This window comes from Vicia villosa, unplaced genomic scaffold (genome assembly GCF_029867415.1).
Source record: "Vicia villosa cultivar HV-30 ecotype Madison, WI unplaced genomic scaffold, Vvil1.0 ctg.000672F_1_1, whole genome shotgun sequence".
NCBI classification, from domain to species: domain Eukaryota; kingdom Viridiplantae; phylum Streptophyta; class Magnoliopsida; order Fabales; family Fabaceae; genus Vicia; species Vicia villosa.
In genome coordinates, this window is record NW_026705298.1 from 177,908 (window position 1) to 201,432 (window position 23,525).

The window sequence follows — 23,525 nt, forward strand, 5'->3', positions numbered from 1 at the left end:
AAACGATGTCATTAATCACATATTCAAATATACAAGTATGATATCAAATACATCACAAAAAACGTATCATTATCACGTCACAACAAACACCTCGTCATCTCAACAATCCAAACACAATTCAAATGCAATTCAAATGCGACTCGAATGTGACTCAAACTTATGCATATGCATGTGGTACCATTGGAGTAAAACTCCCGTCTCAAACAGTTTGCCATTGGGCCGTCTTAAACATTTGCCACAAGGGCCGTCTCAAACATTTGCCACAAGGGCCGTCTCAAACATTTGCCACAAGGGCCGTCTCAAACAATGCAATGGATGCGACTCAAATGATGCACATCCACAAACACAACTTAAACCATTTAATCAACTTCAAACGACATAATCAACTTGAACAACATAATCAACTTAAACAACATAATCACATCAACTAAACAACATCAACTCAATGCCAAGGTTCTATGGCAATAACCGTATCATAGTAATTTACCACATCTCAATCACATCATATCGACATACAACATCTATTCAACTTAATTCTTATCAACATAATACAACTTATCAATAGTGACCATAGGATCTACAACAACAACGACAAATTCATTATGTCATAGCAACAATAACAATTCAACATATTGCACAACAACAACAAACACCAACATGTTACAACAATAACAACAATTCATCATGTTATAACAATAACAATTTGTTATATTGCACAACAACAACAACACATTCAACATATTCCTTAATTCAAGTAATCATCATAATACGTTATATTCAATATCATATATATTGTTAAGTCATCGCATGGCATCTTCGTCGACTCATACATATCAAATACGCACAATTAATCGCATATAGCATACAACATCTTTGTTAATCATGCATATCATCACATACATCATTATCTCATTCATCATAAGGAAGGTACTTATCATCATCTCAATAATATTGTATCATCATAAGAAAACATACGTCAAGTTATACTACAACACAATTATGTCAATTCATCGCAAGGAGCATACTTCATTTGTTAACTCAACATAGTTCATCATTTAATCCTAATAAACATAATAGGAAACTATATCATATGGATCATTTTATTGCATCATGGTATAGTTCATTACGTTAGCTTTCCAACGCTTCGAACGGCGCCTAAAACGGAGTTACGGATCAAAAGTTATGGTCTTTACAAATGCAAGCTCAGTTAGGTCGACTCAAAACTCCTCTAGGTCGACGCAAACTCAGTTAGGTCGGCTCAAAACTCCTCTAGGTCGACCTAACAGAAGGAAAAATAGATTTTTGGCCTTCTGGACTGTTTAGGTCGACTCAGGTTCGGCATAGGTCGACCCAGGCTGCGTGAAAACTCAGATTTCACCATTTTCTTCCCTAATCCCCTCATACAACACAACACCCATTAACCCATATACAATCCATACATCAATTGAAACGAATTTTAGAACACATAGAAGGTTCCTACACATGTTTCTAACCTTGGGTCATTCATACAAACATCAACAACATGATTAATGTCACAATTTCATGGATTCTATCATAAACCCTAACAATTTCAAACTCACACATCCATGGAGAATAACATACAATCTAACCCAACATAAACATCATCATGCCAACCCTTAGAGAGTAAGAACCCCACCCTTACCTTAGCAAAAGCTTCACTTCCTTCAATGGAGCTCTTCCTCTTCATGCCATATCATTCCCTTTTCCTCTCTTCTTTCTCTTCTTTCTCTTCTTTCTCTTCTTTCTCTTATTTCTCTTCTTTCTCTTCTTTTCCACAAAATGAGTAATGAGGTTTAATCTCTAAAACCCTAACTCTTACTATCCTTCTTTTCTTTATTGGGCTTAACCCACAATCCAATCTCATAATCTATATAGGCCCAATTCATAATATTACTCTAATTACATAATTAAGCCAAATAACACACATAATTGAATAATCACATAACATAACGAATATTATTCCCAATAATATTCCCCAACTACAATTGCTCCTTAACTTAATTAATACCAACTCGCAATTGTATTTCTCCGACTAATTAATCCGACCATAAACTTAACTTCTCAAATCAACATATTAATCCAATTACGCCTTTAGAATAATACCGATAAACCTCGACTTCAACTAATTCCAATGAATAAATCCTCGATCAATTTAATTAAATAATTAATTAAATCTATCCGGTTCTGGTTTGACTCTTGGTGTGGCAATCTGTTGCATTTAGAGGGGGTACAACACCGGTCTCTAATGAGTTGATGGTTAGTTCCTTCTTTGTTGACAGGAAGTGGTTTTTTCCTAGTGCTTTAGGCTTTATTCTGGACGACGTACAAGTCTGTATTCTTCATTGTCATATTCCCTTCGATCTTCGTCAGAATAAAAGAATTTGGACGGGTTTGGTTTTGGGGGAGCTTACGCTCAAGGAGGCTTATGAGTTCAAGAGGGCTTGCGGTGTTGGGGCGGATTGGTGGCGGTGGATCTGGCCGAAGTCCATTCCTCCATCTAAATTGTTCTTGGTTTGGATATTGTTGCTCCGTAAATTAGCTTCATATGACCAGCTTAAGAAGAGAAATTTTTTGTTCCCGTCGATGTGAAACCTTTGCTTTAAGGCGGAGGAGACAATTTCTCATCTCTTTTTCGACTGTGATTATGTGCGGAAGTTATGGGATTGGTTGGCCAATGCTTTAAAGTTCTCCAATGGCATTTTTCGTGGGAGGATATTTCGAGGCTTCGAAACCGAACCTGGTCTGAGCAGTGTCACTTAATTTTTAAAGTTGTTGTCATCTTTCTTCTTAATTGCATTTGGTATTCCTATCTCCGCTTCCATTCCAGGTATTGTTTCAGCATGTGGGATAGTTGATAATAACAGTAAGACTCCGTCTTTTGTTAACATTTTTTATTTTGAGATTTTGAAGAATTTTAGGGTTATTATTCAACGGCCTAGTGCTCCTAGAAATGTGGAAGTTATTTGGAACCCGCCCCATTGGGATTGGATCAAGATTAATTGTGACGGTGCTTCTTTTGAGAATCTTGGGCCTTCTGCTTGCGGGGGCATAGCTAGAGATTTCGACGGTAGGTTTTTTTGGGGCGTTTGCTAGCTTTTTAGGTGTTTCTAACTCTCTCATTGTCGAACTCACTGGCGCTATGATGGCGGTTGAGTTCACCCATGAGAAGGGTTGACGTAGGATTTGGTTAGAAGTTGACTTTGTGGCGGTGGTTCGAGCTTTCTCTCCTCCTTTCAAAGTGCCTTGGCTAGTTCAGAACCGGTGGGTCAATTGTGTTAATATCACCGACAGTATGGGTTTTGTGGCTTCTCATATTTTCAGAGAAGGAAATAGTTGTGCGGATTCATTGGCTAACGTTGGGCTAACGGTGACAGAATACACTATCTATAGTTGCATTCCAAATTTTTTGAGAGCAGGTTTTGTAAAAAAATAGTCTTGATCTGTCTTTCTTTAGGTTTATTTTTTCTTGAGATGGTTTCGGTCTAGTCCCCTGCTCGTGTTTGTTTTGTTTTTTTTATTCAATGAAACCTTATATATATATATATATATATATATATATATATATATATATATATATATATATATATATATATATATATATATATATATATATATATATATATATATATATATAATTCAATGAAGGTGTTATATTTGCATAACATAATAATATACCATTTGAAATTCTCAAATAAATTGAAAGGTTCAAGAAACATAAATCAAAGTGACACGAAATTTATAGAAGTACTAAAATTACAACTTCTAGACAAAATTATATTATCATAAAATAATGTATACTTATTTTTCAAGTTATTTGTTACACTTAAATGCACACACATTTTTCACGAACGCATTTCGGATTTGTAGTTGGATAACACAAACTTCTTGGACAATCACAACTATTCTTGCAGTAAGTAGGAAAATATTTTAAATAAGACTCAGAGCCAATTGTTACAATAAGAAAAAAAGAAAAAAAGAAAACATGAAATAAGCTTGAGATTTTAGACATATTTTTCTTCTTTTGAATGTAATAAATAGAAAATTGTTTGATCACTTTATAAGAAAAATTGCATAATTTTAAGCATTTATAAGTTGAAAGAATCCATTAATAATTTAGAATGAATAGTAAATGTCTCTAAAGAGCATCAATGTATCTTTAGTAACTCTTGGATTTAATCAATTGATCACTTATTTTATTTAAAGATTCAATATAAATTATTGTTGATCATCAAAATTGATTCTGCATTTTTATTAAACATTCAAAATATTTTATTATTTATCTTGTTGCCTTTCATGATAGACAAACGAAATGTATCGAAAGATAAATAATATATTGTAGAAATTATGCATCAAAGATTTGACAACATAATTATGTAATCGCTAAAAGTATTACATGGTTATTTATTTTACTGACAGAATTATAAGTGTGAATTTATTAAATGGAAATTAGACAATTGAACTTGTTAAAAGTTGTGTTAGGGAAGAAACTTCAAAGCCTAAATCCCCAAACCAATTATTCTCCAACCAGAAACCAACTTCACACACTTTAGAATTTGCACATGGGCCAGATGATAAATATTGGGAATTTCTTACGTCATCCTATATAGGTGAAATGAACCCTATAAAAACTTCAAAGTGTCCTTGAGTTACCTGAAGTCTATTTTCGGACCTACCCTTCACATCACATAGACGAGACCAAATGTGGTGTCACCTCATTCTGAATTTAAAAATCATACCGGAGATATAATTCTGGTTATATCTAAATAGTCATCTCCGGTTAATTAGTGCGGAAAATTGGAAATTCTATTACCTTTGCATTTCAGATATTATCGGAAGTGTATTTTTGGAAAAATCAAAAGTCAAATTGCTTAAAACAGCTACTAGCATGTACCAGCATGATCATCTTAATTTGCAAAAATTTCCATAAACCCTCTCCAAAAATCCTTTCATTTTCAATCAAGTTTTTTACTCCAAATCAAGTTTTTTACTCCAAATCTTCATTCTTGTGGTTCATCATATCAAAAGGAATTAAAGGAAGTGGAATTTAAGGTAAAATTCATTCGTTTCAACCCCATTCATCTCATTAATCTGGTTTTTCATAGAAAAAAGGCCACACCTATACCAGAAATGTACTTCCGGTTACGCAATGAACTGGACCGTATATATACAACTTTGGTATCTGTTTGTGCTTATATTCCAGCAATTTCTTCCTTGCTATGGAGGTTTCCTATAGAGGCCACCAAACTAGGGTTTGGTGTTGTGATCGGAAGTTCCGATAATGGTTTGGATAGAAGATGTGCATTTGTGACATTGACATGCGAAAGAAATGGGAAATATAAGCATCCACTCCGAAATTTGAAATGAGATGATACCGGTTCAAGAAAATGTGAATGTCTATTTAAGTTGCATGGTTATCGATTGACAAATAATAAATGGATATTTAATGTGATATGTGGTTTACATAATCATGATTTATATACAAAATTAGTCGGTCATCCAATTGCATGTCGGCTCTTGGCGGAAGAGAAGGAATTTGTTTCGGACATGACATTGAATTTGGTACCTTCCAAAAACATACTTGCAACCTTTAAGCGCAAAAGACCTGAGAATATCTCAAATATCAAGCAAGGCGTTATCAATCCAAATCAGCGCTTAGGGGGGATCGAACTGAAATGCAACATCTCTTGAAACTTCTAGATGATAATAATTACATTTCTCGGCACCGGAGTTGTGTGTGTGTATATATATATATATATATATATATATATATATATATATATATATATATATATATATATATATTGGACTCATCCCGATTCCATTAAATTGTTCAATATATTTCCGGATGTGCTTATAATTGATTCAACGTATAAGACCAACAAATACAGGTTTTCATTGTTGGAAATTGTTGGTGTTACATCCATTGAAAAGACGTATTCTACCGGTTTTGTAGTTTTAGAGTGCGAAAAAGAGGACAATTTTGCATGGGCTTTAGAGGTTTGTTGGTCAATGTTTGTCGATCAATTTAAGATAAACGAGTAGACCCCTCTTGAAGATATGAAATACATATTGCAGAGCCTTCTACCATATGATGACAATCACAAAATTGTGAAGATCGAGTACCACACGCCATCCATTGACAACAAAGGGAAGCTTGAGTTCATCAACCACGAGCTGAAGACGGTCGCTGATTTACGGGCTATGTGGAATACTTTTATCCATTTAGAATCAAAAGTTCTAATTGAGCTGAATGTGACTATTTCAAGATCGATCGATGATATTATCAAGATGTTCCACGTGGATGTTGAAGTGTAATATTTGATCTATGTTAAAATCCCTTATGTATTGCTTATTTTATGATATCAATGGTATTTTGATTTTGTGAAGTTAGTGTATTTCAATTTTGTTTTTCTTTATTTTATAAGGCATTATTCCGCAAATATACTGTCGGTTTGATATCAGAAATATAACTTCGGGTAAAATTTGTATTTTATTACATCTTGGCGCGTTCTAGAGATGTATCTCCGAAATCTAGGGACATTTAAGTATTTGTGTGCAATGTGCAAGAAAAACATAGGTATGTTACGAAATTCCCTAAATATTTGGATATAAATTTCTCTGAAGTATTTGCGTGCAGGTGATGCTACCTCCAAAATAGATTTGTATACTCTCGTGTGACATTCCAATTGTTCTCTAAACAACACACAATAACAAGGTTTATAAAAGTGCAGTGCAAAATCTTTAAAGAACACAAGTAATTGTTCACCCAGTTCGGTATGAACAATACCTACTCTTGGGGCTACCAAGCCAAAAATAAGTCCATTATGATAGTATCAATTTGAAGTACTACGCAAACAACCTCCAGTTCACACGTAAACAACCTCTGATTTACTGTCTTCTCACTTAATCACTACCCCTGCTAACTTCTACCTAAGACTCACCTAGGTATAAGGCCCTTCTCAATCCCCCTCAATCACAATCGTGATGATCAATTACAAATATTTGAAGACACACTTCCAAAACACGATCACTCAATGCTTAAAAGCTTATGAATGAACACAGAACTTACAACTCAATGAAAACACCAAACTTTTTTAGTAAAATAATATTAGAGAGGCTCACAATAGACAAGACTGCACAAACCCTAACACTAATTACAATGTAAGTTCCACACAATATTAGGTTTAATGCTTGCTATTTAAAACAATCATCTAGATTGGACTTGGGCTTCAAATTGTAGCAGGGCACTCCAAAAAATACTCCACAATCTTCTCCTTGAAGAGAGGGCTTCAATCATTAGTTTCCTAAATATTCTCCATATTTAGAAACCAATCAAATATCTTGAAAACAGAGATAATTTCTTATCCCTAAAATCCAACACCATATAGGATTGCATAATATTCCAAAATATTCTGCACATGTACGTTAAATAAACATCAACTGATCCAGTTTTATCTTTAACAGACGCGATGTCGAATGGATCTTGCATAGAATATCTTTCTCGACATGTCTTCTTTAGTTGAAGTGAATAGAACATCTTCTTTAACATGTTCCCATAAGTTAGTATTACCAAACATAATGCCAACCAGAACACGGAGAATTAACATCGACCATCAGGGATAGCTGAGGATTTATTGATTAAAGTTGATAAATTTTTGTTCCCTACAAATTTTGCAGTGATGGATATGGACACATGATGATGTCCCTTTATTATGGGTCGACCGTTCATGAAGACGACAAGAATGATGATAGATGTGGATGAGGGGGTAAAGAAAGTTAGGATTCAGTATGAATAAGTAAAATTCAATTTGTTTGAAGCATTAAAGCATCCAACCAACAAAGGAGTATGCTGCAAAGTGGATGATATTGATGAAGCAAATGAAAAACTTCTGTCACCATAAAAAATCAAAGGTTGCAGAATTAATGAGAGAGCCAAATCTTGCAATAAAGTCATTCGTGTTGCTGTCAACAGGGGCAAGCCAATAAAGATACAAGACAGGACAAAGCCACATGATGGTGATGGAGATGAGTGAATCATATCACAAAGACCACCTTGAGTTTACTTGAAATAGGCATCGAGCTAATGACATTAAACAAGATCTTGTTGGAAGTTAACCCAACTTTATAAGTATTTAAGTTTTATTTACATCATAAGTTTCACAAGTAAGAAGGAAATGGCATGAAAGGTGCACAAGAAAATTTCTGCAAGAAAATGCATTCTAATAAGATCGCTAAGCAAGCTCATTCTCTCTAAGTAAGAATTTTCGGTTCACATCTCGCTAAGTGAATCCTCTTTCGCTAAGCGAGAGTAACAGAATTAACAAAAAAAAAACTGACTTTCATTCCATTTACTTCCCTTTAGTATTTTTTTGTATTTTTTTAAGTAGTCCAAATTTTTGAAGGTGTCATTTATCCAATATTCTTTGTTTGTGTTCAAACATCGATCCTCTAAATGATTTGAAAGAGGCCAAGAGTGGAAAATGTCCAAGTTTACATGGATCAACAACAAGTGCAGTGGTAATGATAAAAATTTGAAAGAATTGCAAAAGCCAAGTTACATGTTTATTACTCTCTAGGGACATAGCATGAATATGAAATAGGTCATTTTCATAAAATCGGTTCACACACTCATTTGCAATAACATGTCTCATGCTTGAATCACTTTAGAGCCAACATTAAATGTGAGGTAGCTTGCCATTATTCACTTATATGCGTAGGATGACTAACAATCCTAGTTCTAACTAGTTATATTCATGTTTAATCTTGCAATTATTCTGAGATTTTTGAAGCATAGAAAGGATCAAGGAAAAAAATTTATGTCGAGCAAAATCACCAATCCAAAAATGGCCTCATCTTACCATGTAAGTGAGTGAGCACTTGGTGAATGTTGTGTATTTCATCAAACAAATCAAAAAGTTCATCATTGATTCATTCCATTTTTCTTGAAAGCAAACCCTTAACCAATCTTGATGAATTACTAAAGATAAAGAGTGTGGTTCTTAAAAAGAAAAGTAATAATTACTTAAGTTGGGGAGACGTTGCTTCTTGGGAAAAAAAATAAGAATTTTGAACAAATATTATTAAACCCGGCCAAGTTACCATGGAAAAGTCCTTAGTGATCTATGTTTATGCATATCAAAATGATTTGCTTAGATGAATGCATGATTTGATCAAGATGCTAGCAATTTATCAGATGTGAGTTCAAATCCCACATGCTTTTCACTTATACAAAAAGTGTGTTAGGTGTGATTCATGATTGACATGGTTATTGCTTTGGATTGTTTGGCATGACTTTTGTGTTGAAAACTTGTTTCATAATCATGTTTTGACTCTAGCAAAGTGATGAGTATAACAACTTGGATGCGTAGTTTTGAATTGAACCATAAACACTGATTGTTTCTCTTAAAAACTTGGTTGATCATGTAAAGCTTGGTATAGAAACTCTTGCTTTCAATTAGCTTTTAAGGCTTTGATTTGAGGATAAAAAAGTTCTAAGGTGGGGAGAGATATTGTGATGAGATTGAGGCATTGTTAGCTAAGTTATGGAAGGGGTGAGAAACGGAGAATAAAAGATACACTGGATGTGGTGGGAAAGATTAGCAGTGTTGAAGGATATTGGAGGCATGGGTTTCAGGGGCTTTAGGGATTTTAACATGAGCCTGTTGGGAAAATATTTATGGCGCTTTCTTGGGAGGTGAGTCTCACTTCTTGGAAGAGTCTTCAAAAGTAAATACTTTCCCAAATGCCGAATTCTTGATGCAAATATAGGTTTCTCCCCAAGATATGCTTGGAGGAGCATCTATAGTGCGAGAAAAGTTGTTAAGAAAGGCTATAAATGGAGGATAGGAGATGGCACACCAAAGTGAGAGTGTGGAAGGATAATTGGCTATCTGGCCAAACAAGCCTCAATATCAAAAGCTCTGTTTAAATCCTTGGCCCAAATGATAAGGTTTGTGAATTAATTGACCCGGATCTCCATATGTCGTACAGAGAACTGATTGGCAATTACTTTGAACTGTATGAAGCTATGGAGTCTGAAGCATTCCTCTGTCGTGCAGGAAACATGAAGATAAGATTATTTGACCTCATAGTCAGAACATAATTAATAGTATGTATTTTATTGATTAATGAAATAGTTAAAGTAGTTAATGAACTATAAATAAAATAAGTGGTTAATAACATACATTTTGTGGTTAATACAATTGGGAAGTTGGTTAATGAGGTACACTTTTGTAGTTAATACAATTATAAAATTGGTTAATGACATAATTTTATATTTGTGTTAGAAAATAAATATATGTTTTTTTTTAAAAAAAAATACTTTTTAAAAATATTATTATTTTAATAAAAAAATACTGTCACATATAAATACGGTTTACCGTGCATATAGTATAGTATTTGATGTTATATTTTAGTATCAAAGTAGCACTCCTGTTTATAAAAAGTCTATCTTATATATGTAATATTATTTTGTCGATTATGGTTCTAGCCATCTTCTGAAAATATTTATTTTTCTTTCTACAAATTGTGTTCTATAAGATGAGAAATCATCTAAAATACCATTTTTATCACAATTTTTTAAAAGTTATTTTTCATTTTGTCCATCAGAATAACTATTTATTAATAATAAAGTTAAATAACGGTTTTGATCCCTTTATTTTAGTTTATTTACGAAATCAATCTTTTTTTTTAAAAATTATTACACTTAATAATTAAATTATTAATGCTAATCGTAATTTTTAAAAGAGTGAAGACACATTTTGGTCCCTCACAAAAATTACACAGCCCAAACTAGTCCTTCACAAAAATAAGGACCTGATTTAATCCCTTACAAAATTTAACCGGACCATATTAGTCCTTCTATTAATATTTTTTTCAAACCAGTTTTTTCCTACTTTTAAACCGTGACTAGACTGCCACGTTGTATTTTATTTTTTATTTTTTAAATACTATAGTAATTTTTAATTAAACTTTCAAACAATATCTTAAGTCTTTACCAACAGGCCAATATGAATTCATGACAAAAAATTTCCAAGATTTTTAATAATATTAAATAATTCTAAATTTAAAACAAAAGTTACAAAATTTATACCGATGGGGTCACGAACCTAAGTCCGATAAATAATAATCATTTTACAACTAGACAAATAAATTTCTATTGTTAATATTCTTAATGATAAATACTTAACTTAATAATTTAGAACAAGCATTTACTTATTTCAAATAACATACAAATAAATATTTACTAATTTCAAATAATACACCAATTTAAAAATAAAATTTATAAAATATAAATCCTCAATATATTTAATCCATTAGAAATAAGTTAAATCATATGTAATTGAAATTAAATATCACACAAATAAATATTTATTTATTTCAAACTAATTTAAATTAAATAATAATTAATTAATTTAATAGTAATTCAATTAATTGTTAAAATATTTAATCAATTTAAATTAAGTAATCAATTAATTTTTAAAATTATTTAGTTAATTCAAACTAAATAGTGATCAATTAGTTTAATAGTTATTCAATTAAATATTAATTATTTTATTTTTATTTGATTAATTATATTTAGGATTTATACTTTATTAATTTTATTTTTAAATTTTGTATTATTTAAAATTAATAAATATTTATTTGTTTGTTATTTGAAATAAGTAATTGTTTATTCTGAATTATTAACTTAAGTATTCATTATTAAGAATATTAACAATAGAAATTGATTTGTCTAGTTGTAAAGTGACTATCATTTAACTTGAACGAATTTAAATTTGAGACCTCATTGGTACAAATTTTAACTTTTTGTTTTAAATTAAGAATTATTTATTATTACTAAAAAATCATAGAAATTATTTGTCATGAATGTAAATTGGACTAGTGGTAAAGGCTTAAGATATTAGTTAAAGGTCTTGGTTCAATTCCATATGAAAAATAATTTTGGTTTTTTTGATATTATTAATTTAGAATTGTTTAAAAATGAAATTATAATTAAAAATCAATTGAGTATTTAAAAAAATAAAAAATAAAAGCCAACGTGACAGTCCAGTCACGATTTAAAAGTATAAAAAAAAACAGTTTGAAAAAATATTAACAGGGACCAAAATGGGTCTTCACTCTTTTTAAAAACAATAAATTATGCCTTTTAAACCAAAGTTTAAATGGTCTCGTTTTAAGATTTGCGAGGTAGGATATAATTGAGATAAATAAGTCATTATAATGGTTCATCATAATTCTCAGCTCTATAAAAAAAAAAATAATTGGTTGTGTGTAAAATAATTTCTTATAAAATCCGTGTCCATTTAAGAAATTTTCTAAACAAAGATAGACATCAATAATTTAAGATTCAAAGAGATGGAGAGATTTTGTATGCTCAACTTGCCATCATAGGCATGAAACAAAGAATACCTACATGGAGAAGAGTTTTGCTATGTTAATAAGAGTCATCACAAATACACTTGCATTACAGCATTAGATTTTTTTTTACACCCTTTGGATTAAAACTTGTCAAACAACTTAGGCAATGTTCTTTGAGGACATTGAGAAGCTTGTAATTCACAACTTAAGGCCATCATCTACATGCATCAAAACCATGATAAGTCAATATGTTTTCTACATTTTGAGACGGAACAAGTAACGAAAAATTATTAATCGAACAATTGAGCATTCTAACCTTTGGAAGAAGAACTTTTTTCTTCGTCGAGTGGAGTTTCACACGAAGGAGAGGTTGGCGATGATTGGTTGACGTATTCCCTCGCATCAATCAACATCGCAATAACCTCTCTCATTGTAGGCCTATTAAGTGGAGATGCACTTGTACAAAAAAGCGCGATTTTGAGAATAAGAGACATTTCTTCCACGGTTCTTTGTTCGTCCAGATTCAATCTCTTGTCGAATAATTCAGACGTAGGCGTGGATGCTTGAATCGATCTTCTCACCCAATTCACTAAATCCCCGCCTTGTTCCAATGGTTGAACCGGTGACCTCCCCGTTACTAGCTCCAGCAAAACTACCCCGAAACTATATATGTCACATTTTTCTGTCACCTTCATGGTGTAAGCATATTCTGAAAATATATATAAATCGTGCAACAATTAGAAAAGCGCGCGCAACGGTTAAAATGACTTAATTATGATTCTAATTGCTGAACTTATTCATACCTGGAGCAATGTATCCATATGATCCGGCCACGGCAGACATAGATTTCGAGAATGAAAAGTCAATCAATTTCGCCAAACCAAAGTCTCCAACATGAGCCTGAAAACTTTGATCAAGCAAAATGTTGTTTGACTTAATATCGCGATGAATGATTTGAGGCTTACAATCATAATGCAGATAGCACAAACCTTCTGCTGCTCCTAGCGCAATTTTATATCGAACATTCCACTCCAATGAACATTTTTTAGAACTCGAATGAAGTTTTTCCCCGAGGCTTCCGTTTTCCATGTATTCATACAACAGAAGATTCGAATCCTCGTGAAAACAAAATCCATGCAGCTTCACAATGTTCCTGTGCCTAATCTTTCCGAGAGTTGAAATCTCCGCAATGAAGCTTCGGTCGACATTTCCTGCTTCTCCGCCGCGTGCATTCAGCTTCTTGACAGCAATGACTTCACCATCATTCATAACAGCTTTGTAGACAGTTCCACAAGCTCCTCTTCCTATAACTTCGTCTTCCGAAAAATTTCCAGTAGCTTCCAAGAGATCATTGTAAGTGAAGCCTTCTTTCGGAAAGTAGTAGCTATCATCTAGAACATGAGGCTTTGTTTGTTCTTCAATTGAAACAAAAGAGTCGCTGCGGCGGCGTTTCATCATAGTCCAACATATGCAAACAATGAAAACAAGAGAAACAAAACCAACCACACCAGAAACAATGCTCACTATCTTTTCCCTCGACAGACCGTCTTTCGTTGGCTTTTCACGATGAGATGAGGCTAGAGAAGGATGACACTGATTAGTACCTACGCGGCACAAACCGTTGTTCCCAGCAAAATTCGTGAAATCCATCTTTCTAAATGTGGTTGTGTCAGGAACAGTTCCTATCAGCTTATTGTTAGACACATTGCATACTAAAAGACTAAGCAAGTCACCGATCGACGAAGGAATTTCCCCGACGAGTTGATTGTCGTTCAAGTAAAGCGATTCTAGCATTTGCAAGCTCCCTAAGCTATCAGGAATTGTATCAGAAAGATTGTTGTGACTCAAGTTAAGTGCTATCTGAAGAGCAGAAAGTCTTCCAAAATGAAAAGGGATCGTTCCTGAGAATCGATTACCTCCGAGCTCCAAATCGGTTAGCCGAATAAGGTCTCCCAACGCGCCCGGTATTTCTCCAAAGAGCATATTATCAGAAATTTTTAGTAACTCCAAATTCACAAGATTTCCAATTGAACCTGGAAGCATACCAGTAAACTTGTTCCTACTGAGATCAAGCCTCTGCAGCCTCACACAGTTTCCTAACTCGTCCGGAATACTTCCACCAAACCGATTCGACGAAACATTGAATGTGACAAGTTGAGACAAATTTCCAATCTCAGAAGGAAGATAACCAGAAAAATAGTTATCCGACAAATGCAGCCTCTCTAAACTCCTAAGCTGACCAATCCCAGGGCTAATTAGTCCCGAGAATCGGTTCTGATGAAGCTCGAGCGCGGTTAGATTATGCAGTCCATACAATTCAACAGGTAAGCTTCCTGTCAAAAGATTATCCCCTAGCATTAACTGCACAAGCGACTTGCAAACTTTCAAGCTATAAGGAATATTACCAAAGAGCCTATTTGATCCAAGGCTAAGGAACTGAAGTTTCTGATATTCGCAAAGATGAATCGGAATCATACCGACAAGATTGTTCGAAGATATATCAAGAATAGTAAGGTTCCTAACAGCTCCAAGATGAGGTGGAATCACACCTTCAAGTTGATTATCAAATAGCTGCAAATCTTGCATGAGTTCCAAATTTTGAAACTCCAATGGAATTCTACCTGTCAAGTTGTTCAAAGACAAATCTAAGTTTTTCAGCAGCCTCAAATTTCCAAGCTCCTTCGGAATATCGCCTTGCAAATTGTTTTCGAACAAGTGAAGCAAGCTAAGATTAGAGATTTGGCCTAACTCTTTCGGAATTATACCAATCAAATGGTTTTCAGATAAGTCAATCTCAATAGCATTAGTACAGTTTCCTAACTCGGCCGAAATCGTACCATTCAACTGATTCGTATACATGTACAATCTCTTCAACCGCGATAGCCTCCCGATCTCTCTCGGGATACCACCAACCAACAAATTTTGATGCAAAGCAATCAACTCAAGGCTGCTAATGTTACCTATCTCAAGAGGAAGCTCACCCGAAAACGAGTTCTGCCATAGAATCAAATTCGTAAGACTCTGAAGCTTTTGAAGCTCCTTTGGAATAGAGCCTGTTAACTGATTCTGTGCTAACCCTAATGTCTCTAAGCTTCGCAATCACTGATTTCTGAAGGTAACTTTCCTGACAAGCCATTCAAACCTGCTCTTATAACTCTAAGCTTCTTCAACTTACTTATCGACGAAGGAATGGTTCCGGTTAAGTTATTGCTATAAATCACCAACTCTTCGAGCGATGTTAACTCACCAAGATCTTCCGGAATTTCGCCATACATATAGTTTTCACAAAGGTAAAGCTTTCTAAGAGTTTTGATTTTCCAAACAAGGCTTAAAAATGCTCCATGAAACCTATTAGTACAAAGGTCTAAAACCTCGAGTTTATCACAGGTAACAAAAAAAGCTTCACGAATCGGACCCGAGATAAAGTTTTTCGACACATTCAACTCGGTTAACCACGGAAGGTTACAGATTGATGGAGACAAATTACCAGAGAGATTAACGTTGTGGAGTGTAACAGAAGTTACCACTGAATCACTACAATACACACCAGTCCAATTGCATGGAGATACATCAGAAGGATTCCAGTCAACAAGATTATCATTTGAGTCTAAAAGAGAAGCTTTGAACTTCAAAAGAATTGAAACCTCTTCATTGATTGAACCTACAAGGAACATTCCAAAGCTAAACAATAGAATCATCATATAGTAAAAGTTAAAAAACACATTTTTTGAATCAAATGCCATTTTCTCATAAGGGTTGGCTTAAAAACCAGAAGCAAAAAACACAGAAAGTTTGAACATGAAACAATTGAGAAATTGAAGACAAAACAAAAGATAGCGTGTTGTGTAAGAAAAACAAAAATGACCCTTTTGGTTAGAGAGAGAAACTAAACAGACCCATGAAAGCAATGAATACAGAAGAGAGAGAGAAAGTAAAAAGACATAAACTTTGATAGATGAGAGCATGAAAAAGTGAAGATAAACCGTGAAATGATCACGATTATTATTGAGTCAACGCTATTTTTGTGTTGTACAACTTTACAGCAAAGTAGCATAAACTAGTTACTGTTTTGTTCATGTTCTGGGAATGTGAAACCACAACCATAATGTGTGGTTTTTTTTGTTGCATGCACTGTTGCTATGATTTGTGTGTTTAACAGATGGAGTTGAAAAAAAGGTGTGTGGAATGTGAGAGAAAGAGAATAAGGACGTGTGGAATTGTTAGGATCATTACAATTCTCCGCCATTGTTGCTGAGCCTACCATAATGGGAATTTGATTTGTTGTGAGTCAGAAGTGTAATCATTTGCAATATGAATGAATGAAAGTTAGTGCCATAGTGCCTAATTACACCTCAATTATCTACTTGTTTGATCTTTTTTCCACGGCCACTCATATTCAATCACTTGTTTTTCTTCTTCTACATGTTGGTCAATATATACCGCTTATATCATGACATGAGGGTACTTAGGTGTAAGGTAAGTGATTTTTGACATTAGTGTTAAATATTAGTAGTATTACATAAATTAAGCGTTTATTAGTATAATCAATCAAAGATTTAAGACAATTTTTTCGATTCGAGATATTAGCCTATGCATGATACCCGATTTCTACTTGGAAAAGAGTTTGCTATGGCTTCTTGGAGCAGCGGAAACAAACACCTAATCAATCGAAACAAGAAAGTTTCAGTCACGCAAACACAGATAATAGAATATAACGCAAGTACAATCAAGAATACTAAAGAACACAACAAACACTTTGCTAACTCATTGCGGAGAGAAAAATCCTACTATGGATAGACGCCTCCGAAATTGAGGTGATCCGAGATGTGATATTATTGAATTATACAAAGGTCACTATTACAAAAAACACATCTAACTTCGGACGCGAAATGCGTTTGACGTCGGCTACGAAAGCGAGATAACAAATGGCGTCATGAAAAGCTACCCCTTATCACCTCGGATATTAAAACGCCGAGGGGTAAAGTTAACAACACGTGAGTTTAATTTCCAGCAGCACCATTTTTATTATTTTCGGAATTAGATTGCGCGTCCAATATTAACACTCGGTGTTTTGAAGAACCGAGGTAATAGTTAGATGTTCTTACCTAAGTTTATTGAGAAAACCGAGGGCTTAAGATATTTTGTACTGTCGTTTGCGCCTGTATTACAGAACCATATTACAGAATACATAATCATATTTTGCATAAACCTAAAACAGAGACATTGTATATTTTGCCTATTCCTCAATCTGAAACACAAATATTCATTTATTACACCAAATGCAAACCCAAAATGGCACACACTTTATAATTTTACATCAAAACTAAAACAAGTGATTAAGAAACAAAAGCAGTAAACCATTTACTTACTAGTTTTCACATATCCCATCTTCATGATCACGACGAATAGCATGCACAGCATCTGAATAATTTTCTTCAGATGATTCACGTACACGTGTTGCTAAACAAGGTGTCTCATAGTTAAAATCTTGATTTTCATTAGTACTATTGCGAATATGTTTTCCTTAAAGAACAATTGACCATCTAGTGTTAGATGGATCATTGACATAAAAAACTTGTTTTCCTTGGTTTTCCATGATGAATGGTTCATTCTTATAGGTTGCCTTTCGAAGATCAACCCTTAATTCATCAATTTCTACAACGGTATTACTGTCAATCCACATGCACTTAAATAAAGGCACTTTAAAAGAAACATAGTCAATCTCCAAAATCTTCTCAATGACCCCCAAAGTATGCTCTAGATGCTAGTACAGGATTGTTAGCTTTGGAACTAGAAAAGTACAAACTATCACATACATTTTTCTCCACATGCATCACATCAATACAATATCTTACATCAAGACTAGACCTGTATGGAAGATCAAAGAATACCGACATCTTTTTCCAAGATTTTTTTCCATGGGCATTTTTTTGTTTCTTTCTAAAGAGAACATTAATATGTTGATGTCTTCTATAAACTTCATTCTCGGTTAAGGGCTTTAGAGCGATACAAAATTCCTGGTCTCCATTAAAGGCCTTGCGCAATCTACGATACGAATGATAAGGTCTTAGAAATTTTTTATGCCTAAGATAAACTTTTTTTTCATTTTTGTAATTGGTGGTGACAGGTATCAACTTCACATATAGGACATGCTTTATGACCCTTGACGTTGTACCTAAAAAAATTACCGTATGTAGGAAAATCATTGATTTTGAAAAACAACAGGGTACTCAACTTAAAGTTATCACACGTATACGCGTCATCAACATCAACACATTCCTCCCACAAAAGTATTAAATCTTCAATCAATGGAGTTAAATAAACATCTATGTCATTCCCTGGTTGTTTTGGACCAGAATTCATCATCGATAGCATCATATACTTGCGTTTCGTGCACAACCATGAAGATAGGTTATAAATTAAGAGAAGAACAGACCATGACGTATGGTTAATATTAAAATTACCAAAAGAGTTCATTCCTTCGGTGACAAGTCCAAACATAAGGTTCCTCGGTTCAAAGGAAAATCTAGAGATAAGGAATCAATTTTCTTTCATTGCAATGAATCAGCTACATGGAAAATTTTTCCATCACACACTCTTTTATATGCATGTCATATTCTTTGTGTTACTGACATTAGCAAACAATATCTTTAACCTTGGAAGTATGATTAGGTACCACATCACCTTGGAAGAAACACTCTTGTTAGTTGCACCATCATCATCATCAACATAATTGTCCTTCTGCTTGTAGCGCGACACCCCACACCTCGGAAAGTTCTTCAGGTTTCCAAACTTTTTCATATATAAGATGCAACCATTACGACAAGCATGTATTTTGACATAGTCTAAACCCATTGGGCACAATATCTTCTTGCCCTCATAAGTACGGTTCGTCAACGTGTTACCTTCGAGAAGCATTTCTTTCAACAATTCAAGTAATTGAGTAGTTCAGTGAAATTTTTATCCGTCCACCCACATCTTGCCTTAAGATTAAATAGTCTTAATACAGCTGACAATCTTGTAAAACTTTTACATCTCGGGTACAACAAATCTTTCATGTCTCTTCGCAGAGTATCTACCATATTATAGCCTTCTTGAAAGAATCTACTCCAATATAACGAATGATGTCTTCTAGATTATCAGTCATAAATTCATCATCTTCATCTTCAACTGTATGAGACAGAGGTCTCTTTTTGTCCCTTCACCATGCCATATCCATTTCGTGTAATTTTGAATAATTATATCCTAACCACAATGATTGAATATAATATTCCTTGGATATTTTTTCGTATTATAGCATTTCATACAAGGACATCAAAAAATCTCATTATTGTCAGGAAGGTTTTTTCCCCAAAATCAAGAAACTGTAACACTTCATTCTCATACTTTTTATTTAATCTATTGGCTTTCATTCAACTACGATCCATAAAATAAAGCTTCTTAACGACAACAACAACAACAATAATGGAGAACAACAAAAAGAGCAATAGTAATAGAGAATAACAACAACAACAACAACAACAATAATAACATATCGCAGAGAAGAGTTTTTATATTACTGGTGAGAGAGTTTTTTCGTTCGCTATGGCTCCTTGGAGAAGAAGTGTTCTTTCGTTGACTGGAGAAGTAGTATTCTTTCGTTAGGGCACGAAAATTTAATTAGGCAGATATTAGGGATGGCAACGGGGAGGGTACGGTTATTACCTCCCCCAAACCCAAACTCGAGTCTCCAAACAATCTCTGTTCCCCGCCCCAACCAAAACGGGGATGGAGAATTAAAATCCAAACCCGACCCAAATGGGTTCGGGTTGGGTTCAGATATCCCCGCCCCGCCACCATCCATTTAGTGAAATCAATTTTTTTAAATAAAAATACTTATTTTTCCAAAATAAAATTACATTATAAATAATGAAATAAAACAATTTCATACATACATTTAAAATATTTTAAATAATAAATACAAATCAAAATATCATTGGCCACTTATTTAACATTCTAAATTATCAAAAATAAATAATAATAATAATATACATAATGAAATAAATGGGGCGGGTTCGGGGTGGGTACTAGTGTCCCCATTACCCGACTCGTCCCCATATTTTGTAATCAGGGAAAATCCAAACTCGAGTGCAAACCCAGTCAAAGCGAGTTTTCCCCCGTCAACTTTGGGGAGGGTTTGGGTGGATACTTGCGGGTACGGGTTTTATTGCCATGTCTAGTAGATATTGAGGGAATAAAAAATATAAAGAGTATTTATCGCGGTTAATCTAAAAAACTAAGGTAACATAGCCGCATAAAAAAATAAAAAATAAAAATAAATGTGCCTTTTTGGTTGCAAGAATAAAAAATTAGGGAGTTTTTATCTCGATTTTACTGAAAACCAAGGTAACATATTCGTTGTAAAATCTATTAAAAAAATAAATACATCTTTTTGGTTCCATATAAAACATTAAATAGCAGGAGCTGAGAATCGAACCTCACACCCTAAGCATATATTTATGTCGGTTTTATCTAAATCTGAGGTAACAGATTTATTATTATTTTTAAAATAAAACAAGGAGCTCTAGTATTATGTACCCACAAATTGTTATCATACGTGGTAAAAGCTTCATCATAAAAAGCGTTATTTGTTGTAAAGGGTACAACAATGAAGATTCGCCTTTCCCTCACACTACGCTTTCACCAGTATTTATCCCAAACTAAGCCTACACTCACTTTGAATGATAGAAAAACACTTAGAAAGGGGGAGTTTGAATAAGTGTAACTTTAAAAACTCTTAAGATAAAAACAATTGCACAATGATTTTTATCCTGGTTCGTTGTTAACGAAACTACTCCAGTCCACCCCCTTGGAGTGATTTACCTCACCTGAGGATTTAATCCACTAATCAACCTTGATTACAATGGTTTTCCACTTAGATACCTTTTAAGTCTTCTAGAGTATTCTGATCACACATTGATCACTCTAGGAACCTTTTACAAATTAATGTAAACAAATTCTTACAAGAGTATTACAATGCTTCTTAATAAGCTATGATCACAACTGTGATATTTCTCTTAAGTTCTAAGCTTAATTCTCACTATGATAATACAAAAGTAATGTGAGTTTGAAGATGAAGTTTCAGAGCTTTTGAATTTGACAGCGTTTCTGTATTTTTGCGCAAGAGTCGTGTATTCAGCTTCTCATCAGAACTTCTATTTATAGGCGTTTTGAGAAGATAACCGTTGGGAGCATTTAATGCGTTGCGTGATCCGTACAGCTTTACATTTAATGTTTCACTCTTTTGTCAACTACCCCGAGCCTTGCTTTTCCTGCTTTAACTGACTTTGCCTTTAATAGCTTCTAACGTTCCTTTTGTTAGTCAGCATAGCCTGCTACCTTGTACTTGCTTCTGATCTGATCTTTGTAGATACAACGTTTGAATATCATAGTCATTCAGCTTGGTGCAGAGCATCTTCTTGTCTTCTGACTTTGAAGTGCTTCTAGCGTGATACCATAAGAACTTCAGTGCTTCTGCTTCTGAACTCAAGTTCTTCTGATGCTTCAATAGACCATGTTCTGATTCTGCTTGACCATCTTCTGATGTCTTGCGAGAGCATGTTCTGATGTTGCATACTTGAACCTTCTGAGTCAGTGCTTCTTGCGCTGAATTGTGCATAATCTTTATATATTTCTGTTGAATGCAGTATAGGGCAAGCAACAGAAAAGATTTGGAAATATTGATCCGGGAATTATCGTCCTCAGAGATGGAGAGATGCCATTCAACAGTTTCTACGGTTTCGAGCTCGGGATTGAATGAGCAGAAAGTAAACAAAGATATAGACAGGAAAAGAATAAACACATTCTTAGAAGAGAAATAACTTATCAGGAATGTAAATATATTCACTCTTCACAAACATACACTTACCAACCCGTTATACTCAACCTACAATACTCATCTATGTTATCACGTATCTCTCACATAAGCGTCCATCTCTGGAGCACAAACGAGATAATCTCACAACTAAGGTTATCTCTAACGCGAAGTCGCGAGAACATCCGTATTCTCGCGTCGGCGATCTCTCGCGCGCCGCTCAAACACGAAAGCATTAAGAACAGATACAAACAGTGAATGCTAGCTCTAAATCTATCTCTAGAGTTCAGAACCAACAGATTATCATCCTAGATAAAGATTCAAGCAGTTTATCTCTAAAGCAACTCAAATCTTCAGCACAGAGCAAAAATCCAGAACAATATCAACACAGATTCGTAAAGCAAGTTAAACATAACATTATAATCGGTAAATATACATAAGATTCAAGTAACTATACAAACAAACCCAACACAAAGAAATACACAGAGAATAGAGAAGATAAACCAAACATCTCGCGGGTTGTCAGCTCCGGTTGATGAGAAATCCACCTCCAATCTTCCAAGTGCATGACCCGGTGTTGTTTTCTAAGCTAATCCTAATCTAAGAATGAAAATGATGGAGTTGGAACCAAAAACTCTCCAAAACCATAACCTAGAAATGTTACAAATGAAGAAATATAAAGACAATTTCTGCTACGGCCGCTTAGCGGCCAAATCTCGCTTAGCGGGCTACACGTATTCACAAAATATCTACAACAGTAAACAGGCCTCCGCTTAGCGGCCAGAACCGCCGCTTAGCGGCCAGGGAAATTTGGTTCGCCCCTGGAAAGCGCGCTTACACGCCGCTCAGCGGCGCTCTCTGCACAAAACTTGCTTATTTGATCCAAAATCGCGCAATCGGAGCTGTGCCTTCGACACTTTATTCCTCGAGGCTCCAATAAGCATGAATACCTATAAAAACAAAGGAAAAACTATTAAACGGTATATAAAACATATAAAAACTAAATAATGTGAATATATACACAAAAGTGGGGATTTTATTACAAAATCAGAATGAATAGAATCGATAAGTGCCACAATTATATACTCAAAATAACAATATTTTGGCACTTATCAATTTCCTGAAATGGAAAATGCATAGGATTAGAGTACCACATTGTCTTATACAAAATTCATACACATTGTTATCATCAAAACTAAGAATATTGATCAGAACAATTCTTGTTCTAACAATATCCCCCTTTTTGATGATAACAAAAACATATATAATTAATATGAATTTGCAATCAAAA

The 23,525-nt window shown here is 34.1% G+C and overlaps 1 pseudogene; it reads right to left on the reverse strand.

The window, feature by feature from the left end:
• Positions 1–12,362: 12,362 nt before the first annotated feature.
• On the reverse strand, positions 12,363–16,748 carry LOC131630308 (leucine-rich repeat receptor-like serine/threonine-protein kinase At1g17230; annotated as a pseudogene).
• Positions 16,749–23,525: the final 6,777 nt, after the last annotated feature.